At 36.3% G+C, this 16,794-nt stretch overlaps 1 pseudogene; it reads left to right on the top strand.

The window, feature by feature from the left end:
• Nucleotides 1–7,589: 7,589 nt before the first annotated feature.
• LOC127454960 (zinc finger and BTB domain-containing protein 8A.1-A-like) overlaps nucleotides 7,590–16,794 on the top strand; it is a 32,268-nt pseudogene continuing 23,063 nt past the window's right edge.

The following is a 16,794-nucleotide window of genomic DNA, read 5'->3' on the forward strand; positions in this document are numbered from 1 at the left end:
CAGGCTCTTCGCTGGCCATGGCAGAACACTGAAATCATGCACAGAATGAGCAGTATGGCTGGTGGCATTGTCATGCTGGAGGGTCATGTCAGGATGAGCCTGCAGGAAGGGTACCACATGAGGGAGGAGGATGTCTTCCCTGTAACGCACAGCGTTGAGATTGCCTGCAATGACAACAACCTCAGTCCGATGATGCTGTGACACACCGCCCTAGAACACGATGGACCCTCCACCTCCAAATCGATCCCGCTCCAGACTACAGGCCTCGGTGTAACGCTCATTCCTTCGACTTCGACTCGTCAGTGAAGAGCACTTTTTGCCAGTCCTGTCTGTTCCAGCAAAGGTGGGTTTGTGCCCATATGCGACGTTGTTGCCGGTGATGTCTGGTAAGGACCTGCCTTACAACAGGCCTACAAGCCCTCAGTCTAGCCTCTCTCAGCCTATTGCGGACAGTCTGAGCACTGATGGAGGGATTGTGCGTTCCTGGTGTAACTCGGGCAGTTGTTGTTGCTATCCTGTACCTGTCCTGCAGGTGTGATATTTGGATGTACCGGTCCTGTGCAGGTGTTTTTACATGTGGTCTGCCACTGCGAGGATGATCAGCTGTCCTTCCTGTCTCCCTGTAGCACTATCTTAGGCATCTCACAGTACAAACATTGCAATTTATTGTCCTGGCCACATCTGCAGTCCTCATGCCTCCATGCAGCATGCCTAAGGCACGTTCACCTAGATGAGCAAGGACCCTGGGCATCTTTCTTTTGGTGTTTTTCCAGAGTCAGTAGAAAGGTCTCTTTAGTGTGCTAAGTTTTTATAACTGTGACCTTAATTGCCTACCGTCTGTAAGCTGTTAGTGTCTTAATGACCGTTCCACAGGTGCATGTTCATTAATTGTTTATGGTTCATTGAACAAGCATGGAAAATACTGTTTAAACCCTTTACAATAAAGATCTGTGAAGTTATTTGGATTTTTACAAAAGTATCTTTAAAATACAGTGTCTTAAAAAAGGGACGTTTCTTTTTTTGCTGAGTTTAGTAGGAGTCTGACTGAGCAGCCTGTTGTTGTTTCAGTCGTGTTGAAAGCGGAGGGCACAATTACTAATCCTACTATGGTGAAGATTCAACACTTATGCGGTCGTAGTCAGTGTTGAAATAATTAGGAAAGAATTTTGATTTTAGTGCTATGACTCGTAAATGACTTTGTTGTACCTCACCTGTCATTTCAAACAAATGTAGTAGGACTGAGTTGCATGGACTGATGAACAAACTGTGTTGATGTGTCTGCTGTCATTCAAATCTGTAAACCAAAAAGTTGTGCAATTTCACATTATAGAGAAATTCATTATGAATTAAATTATATAATGTTAATTTTTTAATATCACCATAGTGTGAAAATGAAAGTATATCAGTGTTGTAATATAACATTTTTATTTATAACCCAGCATATGGGTTATGAAAACCAACAGCATCATCTACTGTAAATTAACTGTAAAAAAAACTCTAGCGTTTTAAAGATGTAATATAAACTTATTTTCAAATATCCTAATATTGGGTGGCAGAATACAAAAAGCCATGTCCTTCATTCATAAGCAGGGTTGGGAGGGTTACTTTTGAAATGTATTCCACTACAGATTACAGAATACATGCTGTAAAATGTAATTTGTAACGTATTCCGTTAGATTACTCAAGGTCAGTAACGTATTCTAAATAACTGGATTACTTCTTCAGCACTGGTAGATTTTTATTTATATTGACAATTGGCGTCCTATTTGTTTATTAAACAATGATTATAAACTGCTGGCCTTAATTTTAGCTGGGAGACTAAAATCTGTATTGGAATCTATAACTGATGAATCACAATCTGGATTTATGAAAAATAGGCATATAACAAATAATATAAAACTAGTGTTATACATTTTGGACTACCCAGATTTGATTAATGATAATGGATTTATACTGTTCTTAGATTTTTATAAAGTGTTTAACTCTGTAGAACATCGATTTATTTTCGAATCTCTTAACAAATTTGGTTTTGGAAGTTTCTTTTCTACAGCAATTAAAAGCCTGTATAAAAATGGTAATTGCTCCATGAAGATGTTAAATGGCACTTCCCCTAGATTTAATCTATCTAGGGGAATTAGACAGGGATGTCCAGTTTCCCCGTACCTGTTCGTAATAGTGAGTCAGCTTCTTTCTTGTCATCTTAAATTAAGTCCACTGAAAGGTATTAATATTATTAATAGAGAATTAAAGGTAACTCAATTTGCTGATGATACTACACTCTTCCTTCAAAACGAAAATTAGATTTCTGTTGCTATTGAGGCATTTGATGAATTCTCAAGGGCATCCGGTGTATACTTGAATCTGAGTAAATGTGAACTAATGGCCATTAAGGAATGCTCTGAAACATCTTATTGCGGTATCCCCATGAAAAATTAGATTCAGTACTTAGGTATTTTGATTACTAAAGAAGATTATTACATAAACTAAAAAGAAATTAAACCAATGGCTTATAAGAGATCTTTCATTAAGGGGCAGAATTTTAATTACAAAGGCAGAGGGTATCTCCAGATTAATTTATTCAGCATTGACCTTACATTTAGACATTGTTTTAAGATTGACAAATTGTTATTCAATTTCATAAGGAAAAACAAAAAACATCAGTTATGAATTCAGATGAAAATGGTGGTGTACATTTTTTGGACTTCTAAGTATTATATAATACATTTAAGGTTAATTGGCTTAAACAGATTCTAAGAAATCCTACTTCCATCTGGAATTTTATCCATTCCACATTATTTCAAATTTAGGTGGATTAAATTTTTTCCTCAGTTGTAATTATTTTTGTTTGTTTTATCCCCTTTTCTCCCAATTTGGAATGCCCAATTCCCACTGCTCGGTAGGTCGGTGGTTACTCACCTCAATCCGGGTGGCGGAGGACAAGTCTCAGTTGCCTCCGCTTCTGAGACCATCAGTCCGCGCATCGTATCACGTGGCTGGCTGTGCGTGACGCCGCAAAGACTCCCAGCATGTGGAGGCCCATCCACGCACAACACGCCACGTGCCCCATTGAGAGCGAGAATCACTAATTGCGACCACAAGGAGGTTACCCCATGTGAATCTACCTTCCTAGCAACTGGGCCAATGGTTGTTTAGGAGACCTGGCTGGAGTCACTCAGCACGCCCTGGATTCGAACTCGCGACTCCAGGGGTGGTAGTCAGCATCAAAACTGGCTGAGCTACCCAGGCCCCCTGTAATTAAGATATTAATAAAATACCAGTGAAACTGGCTGAATTTCATTGCCAGGCCTTTTATTTCATGGTCCATGATATGCAAACACAATTCCTCACCTCATAGGAATAATAACGACATCTTATATAAACATAAGTCTCATTTTATTAGATATTGGTTTGATAATGGCATTATATTGGTGGATCAATTATTTAATTTAAGTGGCCTTCTTTTCACTTATGAGTTTTTGGCTCACTACAATATCCCTGTAACACCAGGGGATTATGCAAAAGTTTTTGGTGCAATTTCTCAGGCAGTATGTATGTTGTTTTGACAACAGTCAAGATTTAATCATCATTGGTCTTTGCCCAATATAGTAAATTCATATATAGGGAAAATTAGTTTTTCCTCTCCATCTAAAAATAGATCCATAAGAGTTCTGTTTTAAAGAGATGTTGTGACTATGTGTGTTCATATTGGTATCATTTTACAGATACTATTATTTGGAAAAAGGCTTGGCTCATACCTAATCAGTTTCTAATTACAAACAAAGTTGAGGAAGTATCATTTAAACTCATACATAGGATTGACCCAGGAAAATATTTTCTTGTCAGATTTAAAGATAATATTAATATAAGCTGTGCTTTTTGTGATAGCTGCAAAGAAACTGTGATTCATTTATTTTGGCACTGCCCATTTGTAAAGGATTTTTGACTAAATGAACGTGAATTTATTGTCAAGTGTATTGATGCTCAATTCGTTTTATTATGGAACCAAAAGACAGAGATAGTTATGTATATATTATAAATCTTTTTCTTTTATTGGCAAAATTTCATATTCACAAATGTAAGTTTTCTTCTAAAAAACCCTATTTATCGCTTTCAGAAAGGAAATGGAACATTAGATTGATTCAATCCGTTATTCCTTGAAACAAAAGGCAATCAAAACTGTTAAAATTTGTAACCTCCTTAACATTTTTATGTAGATTGGTATGAAGCTCCCCCTGGTGTTTAAATGCTGTATTGTATTATTATTTTTGTTAAAAATTAATATATTTTTTTAAAAAAAGTGGATTTTAAAAATAAATAAATCTTTTTATATTATACATTTTCAAAATATTGAGTGTAAGTTTATAACGTTATGCTTATTGTTATATTACCCTGGAATTATTTAAAAAAAAAAAATGAATTACACAAGCTGCGAGGGGGTTTCTATTACAGCTGCTGAGAGTGTGACAGTCAATTTGGCATCATCTCCCAGTTTACTGTCTTAATCCACCGCTCTCTATTTTTTAACTCTTCTGGAAAGTCATTCAAACGTAATAGTGGGTTTTTTCTTTTGCTTTTGGAGCAAATGGGTAAGTGAAAATAATATTTGCTGTGATCTCCCATTCACCGCTTACCCAGCAAACGTTTTCCGCATTCCAAAACCGGGAGTGTGAAAAGGTCTAGATAGGGAAAAATATAAATCAATTTCACGCTTTTAAGAGCCTTTCAAAAACAGTCCATCACCGGATGACGATGTGCTATAATGTAATGAAATAATTTAAATTGAAATGGTTCTTGGAAAATTTTAATTTCGTCATAAAACACGGCTACTTTTGAATGGCAGTCTATAGAGAAACATGCTTTTTGCCATCGGGTGGTGTAGTTCCAGCATCTACCAGCAGGGGCTAACAGGGCCCTGGGGCCGGTTGCACCAGCTATACATGTTACATCTTAGCCTAGTTGTGGCGTAAATGGGCACCAAGTCACAATTTATGCACTACTAAATATTTGAGCGTTGCACCATTAAACTTAGGTAGGACGTAACCCTATGTATAAACTAAATATTTACGGCAGACTCCGACCAGGAGTAACTGATGGAATAAAAAAGCAGACTCATTTAATGACATCAGTGAGCTCATGTTTTGCGTGACAGGCATCAATCATGTCGACATATATGATGGTGTTGTCATTTACACTCGTTTACATTACGCTTCCGCATGAAACCGATTTAACGGTGCAGTTTTCAGGGTGTTTCGCCAGGTGTCAAGTTTCAACGCATTCAAAATACATAAGATATTAAAATGAATAAATGTCTATTTTTCCAGCCTGTTGTATTAGTATTTATCACCCCTTGTTTATTTTAGATACAGTTTCTATATATTGTTTTTCACACAGGGCAAATATACTATTTATTAAATCTACTTTTATTACGTATCATATTTTAATGGGGATATAATTTATTACAGCTGACATTTATGTGAGAAAACAAGGTTTGAACATCAACCATAACAAGATCAAATTGAAATTCACAGCTTTTTAATACTTGTGTACAAATCTGAAGGCTGTTTATTGGACAAATACAGGTAAACATCATATTATGCGACTACGCATTACTTTACAGAGAGTTTACGACCTACTAGATAAGACTTGTGTGAACTTTAAGTCCCCAACTTATGTGAGACCACAGCTATCTGTGCGTAAGGTCTTACTTAAGTTGAGATTTAAAGTTCACACTAAGGGCTTATTACCTACTAGTTAGTTTGTAACTAAGTCAGTGCTAATTTGGTTGCACCACCTGTTCTTAAGGCAAGACTTAACTAGTAGGTCATAAGTTCTCCGTAAAGTAATGCGTAGTTGCATAATATGACGTTTTTACTTGCATTGATCCTTCAAATTTGTACACAGAAGTGTTAAAAAGCCGTTTAAGTTGTATCTTGTTACAGTTGATGTTCAAACCTTGTTTGCTCATGTAAATGTCAGCTGTAATAAATTATATCCCCATTGAAATACGATACTTAATAAAACAAGATTTCATTAATGATATATTTAGCCTGTGTAAATAACAATATTCAAAAACTGTATCTAAAATTAATAAGGGGCAATAAATAAATGCTAAAACAACAGGCTGGAAAAATAGACATTTATTCATTTTAATATATATCGTGTATATGTTGAAATTTGACACCGGATTGCTTACACAGGAAAGTGCACTGTTAGATCGGTTTCATGCTGAAGATGTATGTCTTTTACTTAATATTTTTTTCCCGTAAATTTAAACGAGTTTAATGCAATATCATCATATATGTCGAAAGGATTGGAGCCTGTCAATCAAAACATGAGCTCACTGATGTCATTTAATGAGTCTGCTTTTTTATTCCATCCATTACTCCTGGTCGGATGCTTCTGTAAATATTTAGTTTATATGTAGGGTTACCTCCTACCTAAGTTTAATGGTGCAATGCTCACATAGTTAGTAGTGCGTAAATTGTGACTTGGTGCCCATTTATGCCACAACTAGGCTAAGATGTAACTTGCATATAGCTGGTGCAACCGGCCCTTGCTAACCAGCCTATTCCTGACCCCCTGTGTAAACAGAGCTGAACTTCTGGAGGAGGCAACAAGATGGCGGGCAAAGCACATGTAGTTTTCTCAGCTCTCCAGCAAACCTTTAAGTTTATCTTAATATTCAGCCTTTTATAATCCCATTTATCGCGTATCAGTGAGTATATGGACAATGTCAGCAAAAAAAGCTTCTAATCATCCGAAAATAGTTATTCCAGGTCACAAAGTGGTGGCTACAAAAACTTAGGGTACTCTTGCCGAGCATGAATACGCCATGAAAATCGACTACAACGATCACAAAGAGAAACGCAAAGAATCTTCTTCCTCACAGAATACCCCAACCAAAACCTTAGCTAAGAAGCTGAAAGGTGACGAGAGCTCCGAGATTTCCAACGCAGCTCTCCTGGAAACTTTAGTTGCCAGATTTGATCTACTGGATGGGAAATTAAGCAGCATTGAGCGCAAGATCACTGAGAACAGTTTAATGATCGTTAACCTGACAAGATCCGTGGAAGTTAACGCGACGGAAATAAAAGGACTGAAAAAAAAAAACTTGTTCGACAAACAACTCTCCTCTGTTAGCACATCACACGCAGATCTGATGAGCCGCACGTCAGAGCTCGAACGCTATAAAAGAAGATGGAACCTCAGAGTCATCGGAATGAAGGAAACAGCAGGTGAAGACATTCGAAGAGAAGTCGTCTCGCTGTTAGCGGAAATTGCTCCTCACCTCCTACATAGAGGGCGCCCGGATTGTCAAAGACGGATGATTTCAACAACTGTTCACTTTCGCCTTCTTTGTTGACAAGCGGTGTAAATGGGATATCTTGCTATGTTTTTGCTGTTGAGCGAGATCTCGTTACAGTACTCTGTTTGAGAGAAACGTTATTTTGTGTTCTATAGAGCACAGTAACATTTAACGTATTTGACTGTTCGTCCTTTCTTATTTCACATTTTACTTTTATTCATTTATTTATTTTATTGTTGTTGCACTTCTTTCTTTTTTGCAAAGATAAAAACTCACATTGTATATTTTTGCAAGAAACGCACTCCAACCCTGATGATATGAAGTTCTGGACGAGTCAATGGGGAGACAAAATCATTTTCAGTCATGCTTCTACACATTCTGCAGGAGTGGCAATACTGTTTAACAACTTACCTGGCAAAGTTATAAAGGTAAAGACAGACTCAGACGGACACTGGGCTTCAGTTGTTCTAAACATTAATGATGTTTTGTTAATTTTGTTCAGTGTGTATGGTTACAATAATGTTCCCCTAAACAACAAATTACTTTCTGAAATTTCTGACTCTCTGTTTGAATTGAAACTTGTATATCCAACTGATAATATTATCATAGGAGGAGATTTCAACATGGTTATGGATGAAGCGATAGATCGCTTTCCACCTAAATTTGATGCCTCTCACCCCAGTCTTAACCTTTTGTTTGAAAAATAATGTAGTAGATGCTTGGAGGGCTGGGAATCCAAATCTTAAACAATTTTCCTGGTTCAAACATAATGGTACTTCTAAATCAAGAATTGATTATTGGTTAACCTCATCTAACCTAATTGATTTTATTGAAGATATCTCAATATCCGCAGCACCTTTAACGGATCACTGTTGTATCTCTGTATCCTTCTGCTCGGGCAAAAGAGAATCACGTAACAAGGGTTACTGGAAATTCAATGCTAATTTATTAAAACAGACTTTTGCTTGCAAATTAAATCCCTAATTAAAAATGTGGCACCGTGTAAAGACCTTATGTCATTCATAAGTAAATGGGAATATTTAAAACACAAGATTCGAGAGCTTTCTATACAATTTAGTAAAAATGTAAGTAAGGCCAGAACAAAATTGGAGTTAGAATTAACAAGAGAATTAAATTATGTAATAAAAGTGAAATGGACAATGAAACTAAGTTACAAATTCTATCTTTACAATCCAAAATTGATGACTTATATACTCAAAAAGCTAAAGGAGCGTATGTAAGATCTAGAGCAAGATGGATAGAGAAAGGGGAAAAAAAGTAAGAATTATTTTTTAGCCTTGAAAAGAAGCGACAAGAAAAAAATGCTATAAATTCTCTTTACGTAAATGGAGATATAAATACCAGCCCTAAAATTATTTCCTCAGAAATTGTTCAATTCTATACTTCTTTATATAGCTCATCCTTCTCTGGATCAGACTGTAATATTTATTTTGACAATATACACACTAGCATACCACAGTTAGACCAGGAAACTAGAGACTTATGTGAGGCTGATATCAAAATAGAGGAAGTAAATAAAGCAATAAATAAATTACGTTCAGGGAAATCTCCAGGCCCTGATGGCCTCACTTCCGAATTCTATAAATTCTTTAGGGAAGATTTGAGAGAACTATTATTTAAAGCCTTTTCTGAGTGTATCCAAAATAATTCACTATCTTCAACTATGAAACAAGGTTTAATTATTCTTATCCCTAAACCAGGTAAAGACGCACGACATATAGGTAACCTTCGCCCCATCACTCTACTTAACTGTGACTATAAAATTCTTGCTCATATATTTTCCGATAGACTCAAGAATAAATTAAACCAGGTAATTATTGAATCGCAGTCTGGTTTCCTAAAAGGCAGATCAATACATAATAATATCAGATTAATTCTAGATATTTTAGACTATCGTGAATGGATTGAGGATGACGGCTATATACTTTTTTTAGATTTTAGAAAAGCATTTGATACAATTGAACATAATTTCATATTTTACACTCTTGAAAAATTCGGTTTTGGCAGTAAATGTATTTCTTTTATAAAAAATGTTATATAAAGATATCAATAGTTCTATCTCACTTTCATTTGGGACGTCCCAAAGATTTAGTATTTCTCGAGGAATAAGACAAAGATGTCCCATTTCCCCTCTCCTATTTATCTTAGTGGTAGAAATGCTCGCTATCTTGATAGATAAAAACAGCAACTTTGATAAATTGAATGTATTTGGAAGACAGATTGGTATTAGCCAATTAGCTGATGATACAGTGATATTTTTAAGGGACCAACATCAAATTGAAAAAGTCATCCAATCAATTCATCTATTCTCCAAGGCATCAGGTTTATACTTAAACATAAATAAATGTGAGTTAATTGCAATTCATGATAGTGAATTAGACTCTATGTAATATACCAATAAAGAAATCTGTAAAATATTTGGGGATAACTATTACTAGAGATAGCAATCAAAACATTCAAGAAAATTTTGCAAACAATCTTTTAAAAGCAAAACATATTCTCAATTTTTGGATACAAAGAGATCTCAATTTATGGAAGAATCTTGTTAACTAAAATGGAATTACTTTCTAGGTTTGTTTATCCAGCCTCCTCCTTAGCTATTCCACCTCACTTAAAGAATGTAACACTGCAATATTTAACTTTATTTGGAAAAATAAGCATCACTATATCAACAAAAATGATTTAGTTCATAGTTACGAAGAAGGGGGGTTAAATGTTATTGACTTAGAGATAATGAATAGTGTTTTAAAAACTCAATGGTTAAAATAATTTCTTTGTAATACAAACAGCCTATGGTTTACGGTCTCCTCTTCAATATTTGGGAAAGTAGGTGGCTTGGAATTTTTGATTAAATGTGACTTTGAGTTGTCCAAATTGCCTCTTAAATTATCTGCATTCCATCAGCAGGTTCTCCTGTATTGGAAATTAGCATTTTCTCACAACTTTAGTCCACATAAAACTTGTATTTGGAACAATCGTTTTATTGTACACCATAACAAGTCTTTATTTTATGAAAACTGGGTTCAATATAATATTTATTCTCTACTGGATATGATGGACAATTATGATAATGTGTTCAATTACGATGATTTTTGTTTAAAACATGGATTTGTATGTCACCCTAAATAATTTTATACAGTTATGAATGCCATACCAAAAAACATGATACTTCTGATAAAAGGGATTCTTTCACACTATTCTGTGACATTCTCTCTCCCATCTCTTTGTCTGGGTAATTTGTCTATTAGAGATCATAAGTGTAACAACAAATACACTATATTGCCAAAAGTATTCGCTCACCTGCCTTTAGACGCATATGAACTTAAGTGACATCCCATTCTTAATCCATAGGGTTTAATATGACGTCGGCCCACCCTTTGCAGCTATAACAGCTTCAACTATTCTGGGAAGGCTTTCCACAAGGTTTAGGAGTGTGTTTATGGGAATTTTTGACCATTCTTCCAGAAGCGCATTTGTGAGGTCAGACACTGATGTTGGACGAGAAGGCCTGGCTCGCAGTCTTCGCTCAAATTCATCCCAAAGGTGCTCTATCAGGTTGAGGTCAGGACTCTGTGCAGGCCAGTCAAGTTCTTCCACACCAAACTCACTCATCCATGTCTTTATGGACCTTGCTTTGTGCATTGGTGTGCAGTCATGTTGGAACGGGAAGGGGCCATCCCCAAACTGTTCCCACAAAGTTGGGAGCATGGAATTGTCCAAAATCTCTTGGTATGCTGAAGCATTCAGAGTTCCTTTCACTGGAACTAAGGGGCCAAGCCCAGCTCCTGAAAAACAACCCCACACCATAATCCCTCCTTCACCAAACTTCACAGTTGGCACAATGCAGTCAGACAAGTACCGTTCTCCTGGTAACCACCAAACCCAGACTCGTCCATCAGATTGCCAGATGGAGAAGTTTGATTCATCACTCCAGAGAAAGCGTCTCCACTGCTCTAGAGTCCAGTGGCGGCGTGCTTTACACCACTGCATCCGACGCTTTGCATTGCACTTGGTGATGTATGGCTTGGATGCAGCTGCTCGGCCATGGAAACCCATTCCATGAAGCTCTCTACGCACTGTTCTTGAGCTAATCTGAAGGCCACATGAACTTTGGAGGTCTGTAGCGATTGACTCTGCAGAAAGTTGGCGACCTCTGCGCACTATACGCCTCAGCATCCGCTGACCCCGCTCTGTCATTTTACGTGGCCTACCACTTCGTGGCTGAGTTGCTGTCATTCCCAATCGCTTCCACTTTGTTATAATACCACTGACAGTTGACTGGAATATTTAGTAGCGAGGAAATTTCACGACTGGACTTGTTGCACAGGTGGCATCCTATCACAGTACCACACTGGAATTCACTGAGCTCCTGAGAGCGGCCCATTCTTTCACAAATGTTTGTAGAAGCAGTCTGCATGCCTAGGTGCTTCATTTTATACACCTGTGTCCATGGAAGTGATTGGAACACCTGAATTCAATTATTTGGATGGGTGAGCGAATACTTTTGGCAATATAGTGTATATTAGAAGTATTTTCATTGGTAGATTTAATCCAAATTGAATTAAATGTCACTATATTTTCAAAGATATTAACCCGAAAGAGATGAAGGAAATGAGATTGAATTATCTTACTTTTCCAAGTCTCCCTAAAGTGAAAGAACTTCATATCAAAATAATGAATGACATATACCCATCTAAAGAATTCCTTAAATCAAAGTTTGATATTGGAAAAAACACTTGTCAATTTTGTGAAACTGATATTGAAACCACTAAGCATATCTTTTTTGATTGTAACCACTCAAAGCGATTTTGGTCCCAATTGTATAGTAAAATGTCATGTATTATTACATGTGTAAATCCTCTTGAATACAAACAAATTAAGTTTGGTGTACTTAAGAAAGATTGTTCACAACACTATTTGATGAATAACCTTTTTGAACTTGCTAAATACTTTATTCACAAATGCAGATTTTTGAAAACCCCTCCTTCCTTTCCTTACTTTGTTAATGAACTTAAAGCAGTTGCCACATCTCTTGGTACCCTTTCAAATGAAAAAGCTATTACAGTAGCCAATTTTCTCAATGAGTTAAGTACCCCATAGCTTTTTGCTACCCCTTTGCAAAAACTTCTCTCTCAGTATGTTTTTTTTCTTTCCCATTACTTTATATTTATTTTAAAACTTATTGCCGTTACGTATTATAATTTGTAATTATGTCTGCCCTTTGAGAACTGTAAATGGTTAACATTGTTTTTTAATGCCTATTTTGTCTGTAAATTTGTTACTCTTTTCAATAAAAAATAAAAAAATAAAAAAAAGAGCTGAACTTCTGAATTCTCCCATGAAGGCTCAAATGTGATGACATCACGTGACAGCCACAGGAGTGTTTACAGGAAGTGATTTTTTAAAAGTTTTAATTAGCGATTAGTTTTTCACACAATCGTATCGATTCACTTCAGAAGACACTACTTGATCAGCTGGGTAGTGTGGATTACTTTGATGCTGACCAATGTGCTTTTTGGACCGTCAAAAATTGGTGTCCATTCACTTGCACTGGATGAAGCTAAAACCTGTGATACTTTGTAAAAATCTTAAATCCTGTTCTGACGAAGAAAGAAGGTCATATACATCTTGGATGGCCTGAGGGTGAGTAAAGTATCAGCAAATTTTCATTTTGGGTGAACTATTCCTCGCAAATTTGGGTGTTGCCTCTTCCACAAAGAACCTGTGACTTAAGAGTTTTTAAACCAATCTGAACACTGTGGGCAGAGTTTCACTGCGTCTTTTTTTTATTATTATTTTATGCAGAACAAAACACATACAAACCAAAGGCATCCACATATTAAAAATGGACAGAAAAGCACAGATCTCTTACTTTTAATTATATTCAATTCTTTAGCAAGTAAAATAGTACATTTAGATTTGTATTATTAATACATATGAGACTGAAAAAATAAAAATCTTATTGAAAAAAAAAAACACCTTAAAACATGGTTTGGATTTACCTTTTTTTGCTTTCATGTATATGAAATTCACCAAATAAAATCATATGGGTCACATTAAAATTCACAGATATAACTTTGGACCCAAAATAAATAAACATCTCTGCAACTTACAGCTCTGGATAAAATTAAGAGAACACTGCAAAATTCGCAGTTTCTCTGGATTTACAGGTATGTGTTTGAGTAAAAATTACCATTTTTTTGTTTTATTCTATAAAGTACTGACAATATTTCTCCCAAATTCCAAATAAAAATATTGTCATTTATAGCATTTATTTGCAGAAAATGACAACTGGTCAAAATAACAAAAAAGATGCAGTGTTTTCAGACCTCGAATAATGCAAAGAAAACAAGTTCATATTCATTTATAAACAACACAATACTAATGTTTTAACTTAGGAAGAGTTCAGAAATCAATATTTGATGGAATAACCCTGATTTTCAATGACAGCTTTCATGCATCTTGGCATGCTCTCTATCATTCTCTCAGTAGCCTAGTTTCCATCCACTTTTTGTGCTATTTTGATATCGTCAAAGTGAAAATGCGTTAAAATTTTTTGCCGTCTTCTGCCCGTTTCCATTCAAATGGCCTTTTATCTAAAATGGTGTGCGTGATGACGTCATACCTAAAAAAAAAAAAAAAAAAAAACACTTTGTCTCATAAGTTCTGGTTTATCGCAAAATAAATCTGTCCTTAAGCTGTATCCATACAGAAATGTGTATATCGCTACCTTTCGCCTCCCAGATGTCCCTAATGTTTTTTCCTTCGAAGTTTTGGTAAAATGGGGAGAGTATTGAGACAAATTAATTGAAAATAGCCAGCTTACGGTCATATTCATTTCACAGTTAAATGCAATCAGAAGACGAGGGATTGCAATCAAAGGGGAACAGTTGTTACAGACTGTAATATTGGTCCTGATGTTGCGCCTAACGCAGGTTGTCACTGGTTCCGACCTGAAAGCGAATCGTCATGGCCCTGTTCAAGCTGGCAACCTGCACTAAATAGTGGGGGGAAACTTTCGGTCTTAGTATAAGGACCATCCATCGGTGTATATGATGTGTGCACAGCTATTAAAGAAATGTATGCGCTGTAATATCAGGGTTATATATAAGATACATTCCTGATATTCAGTAGGCTATTTTGAACAATCATCTAATCTAAAGAATTGCCATCACAACTGCATTATTTTCCGCATATTTGTCCAGCAACTTTTAACGACCAAATGAATTTGATTATCATCTAAAATTAGTTTTAGAATCATAATGCAATTTACATTTTCTGAAGAAGCTCAGCAAATGCGATCCGAGGTAAAGAGGGTTAGATTTAAAATGTTCAAAAGCTCATTTTCTGAAAAAACTCAAAATTGGACAAATAGTTCTGATAGTTTATAGTCTTGAAAAAAGTGCAGAACATTCTGAGAATGTCATTCAGCCGACTTTTTTTGTCTACAGAACAGGGTAAGGCCAATTTAAGTTTGTGTAAAGAAAAGGCATATATAGGTCTAAAAAAAAAAATCATTTTTTCGTTTGGTAATTATTTTATTTAATGCTTTATTCATTTGGTAGGCTAATTTATTTTATTTAATACAGGGAATTTTGCCGCAATTTTTTAAAAAGTATAAATTTTATAGAATTATTAGTGTTCCAAAAAAAGCACACTGATGCTTTTCTCCTAGTATTGTGGATTTATTTTTGATTTAAAACATCTTAGTGCACAGAACTTATGTGTTTTGTATTGTGGGCTAATCCCATGACTGCCGTCTTATTTTGAATGGTGTGGAAAAGCAACTTAAACGGATGGCTACCGCGATTAAATTAATCACAAACAGTGGCCATTAATTTGTTCTCTGTGCACTTGTCTATGTGCATGATACGAAATATTTGTGTTGGCACTCCTGGAAGAGTCACGTTTGCAGCATCGGATCTGTGCTATGTCATTAAGATCAATTCATAATCACGTACAATAAATTGGCTTTCAAGGATAGCGTCTTCATTATTAACATAGGCTAAAGATTTGGGTAAATTCTGTCATGTGACACTAAATTTTTACGCTAATGCCAATTTGCTTGACAAAAAGGGTTTTCAAACCAGTTTTTCGTGACATTTGAAGTATCGACAGAGTTTATGCGCTAGAGTTAAATGGAAAACTTATGTCGACACTTGTGAAATTTTAGCAATAATTTGGGTTTCCATCAGCTATATTTTGATGCGCTAAAACTTATTCCGCAAAAAAACATCCTTGGATGGAAACGTAGTTAGTGCTGTTGGGTGACTTTATGCCACTCCTGGCAAAAAAAATTCAAGCAGCTCTGCATTGTTTGATGGCTTGTGACCATCCATCTTTTGATCACATTCCAAAGGTTTTCAATGGGGTTCAGGTCTGGAGATTGGGCTGACCATGACAGGGTCTTGATCCGGTGGTCCTCCATCCACACCTTGAATGACCTGGCTGTGAAGCGTGGAGCATTGTCCTGCTGGGAAAAACAATCCTCAGAGTTGGGGAACATTGTCAGAGCAGAAGGAAACAAGTTTCATTCCAGGATAACCTTGTACATGGCTTGATTCATGCGTCCTTCACAAAGACGAATCTGCCCAATTCCAGCCTTGCTGAAGCACCCCCAGATCATCACCAATCCTCCACCAAATTTCACAGTGGGTGTGAGACACTGTGGCTTGAAGGCCTCTCCAGGTCTCCGTCTAACCATTAGACGAACAGGTGGAGGATCGGTGGTCAATACCACACAGCCAGGTCAATCAAGGTGTGGATGGAGGACCACCGGATCAAGACCCTGTCATGGCCAGCCCAATCTCCAGACCCAAACCCCATTGAAAACCTCTGGAATGTGATCTTTACATCCTCAGCGCACTATATCGAGGGGTTTTAGAGGAGTAACAGGACTGTGGTTTTAAGAGCAATGATCTGTATCCTGCCCCAGCACCACAGGAAACAGAGTCATTTATGAAAATGTATTTGGCTCAGAAAACAGAAGTATTAAATAACAACTTAAATAAGAAGCATCAACTTCAGGAGGCGGAAAGGCCAAAACAACAAACATAAGAGGTCTGCCTAGCGGGAGTAAAACTGTAACTAAACAGAAAGTTTAGTTTTTTGTTCAAAAGAAAAACAACAGAAATTTACACCAACTCCCTGACTGGCCAAAAACAGCAGAAAATAGTGAAATACAAACAGAAATGGCTCCCACCTCCCTAGAGCTTCCATAGAAAAGTTAAACATGAACAACTGAACAGTGTTTAAGCTGTGTAACAGGTTTAAACATTGGAGAGTCACTAACAATAATAAATAAAGGAAACAAATAATTCACATTTAGGCTACAACAAGCTTAAAAGTTGGAGTCACCATCAACAGTAGTTAAAGTAATAATATCTGTGAAAGTTTCATCTAAGCTTTCTAGCTACTCAATCATCAGAGTACTAAGCAGTACAGTTCAGCACAACTCACTGAGCTGG

This window comes from Myxocyprinus asiaticus, chromosome 17 (genome assembly GCF_019703515.2).
Source record: "Myxocyprinus asiaticus isolate MX2 ecotype Aquarium Trade chromosome 17, UBuf_Myxa_2, whole genome shotgun sequence".
NCBI lineage: Eukaryota > Metazoa > Chordata > Actinopteri > Cypriniformes > Catostomidae > Myxocyprinus > Myxocyprinus asiaticus.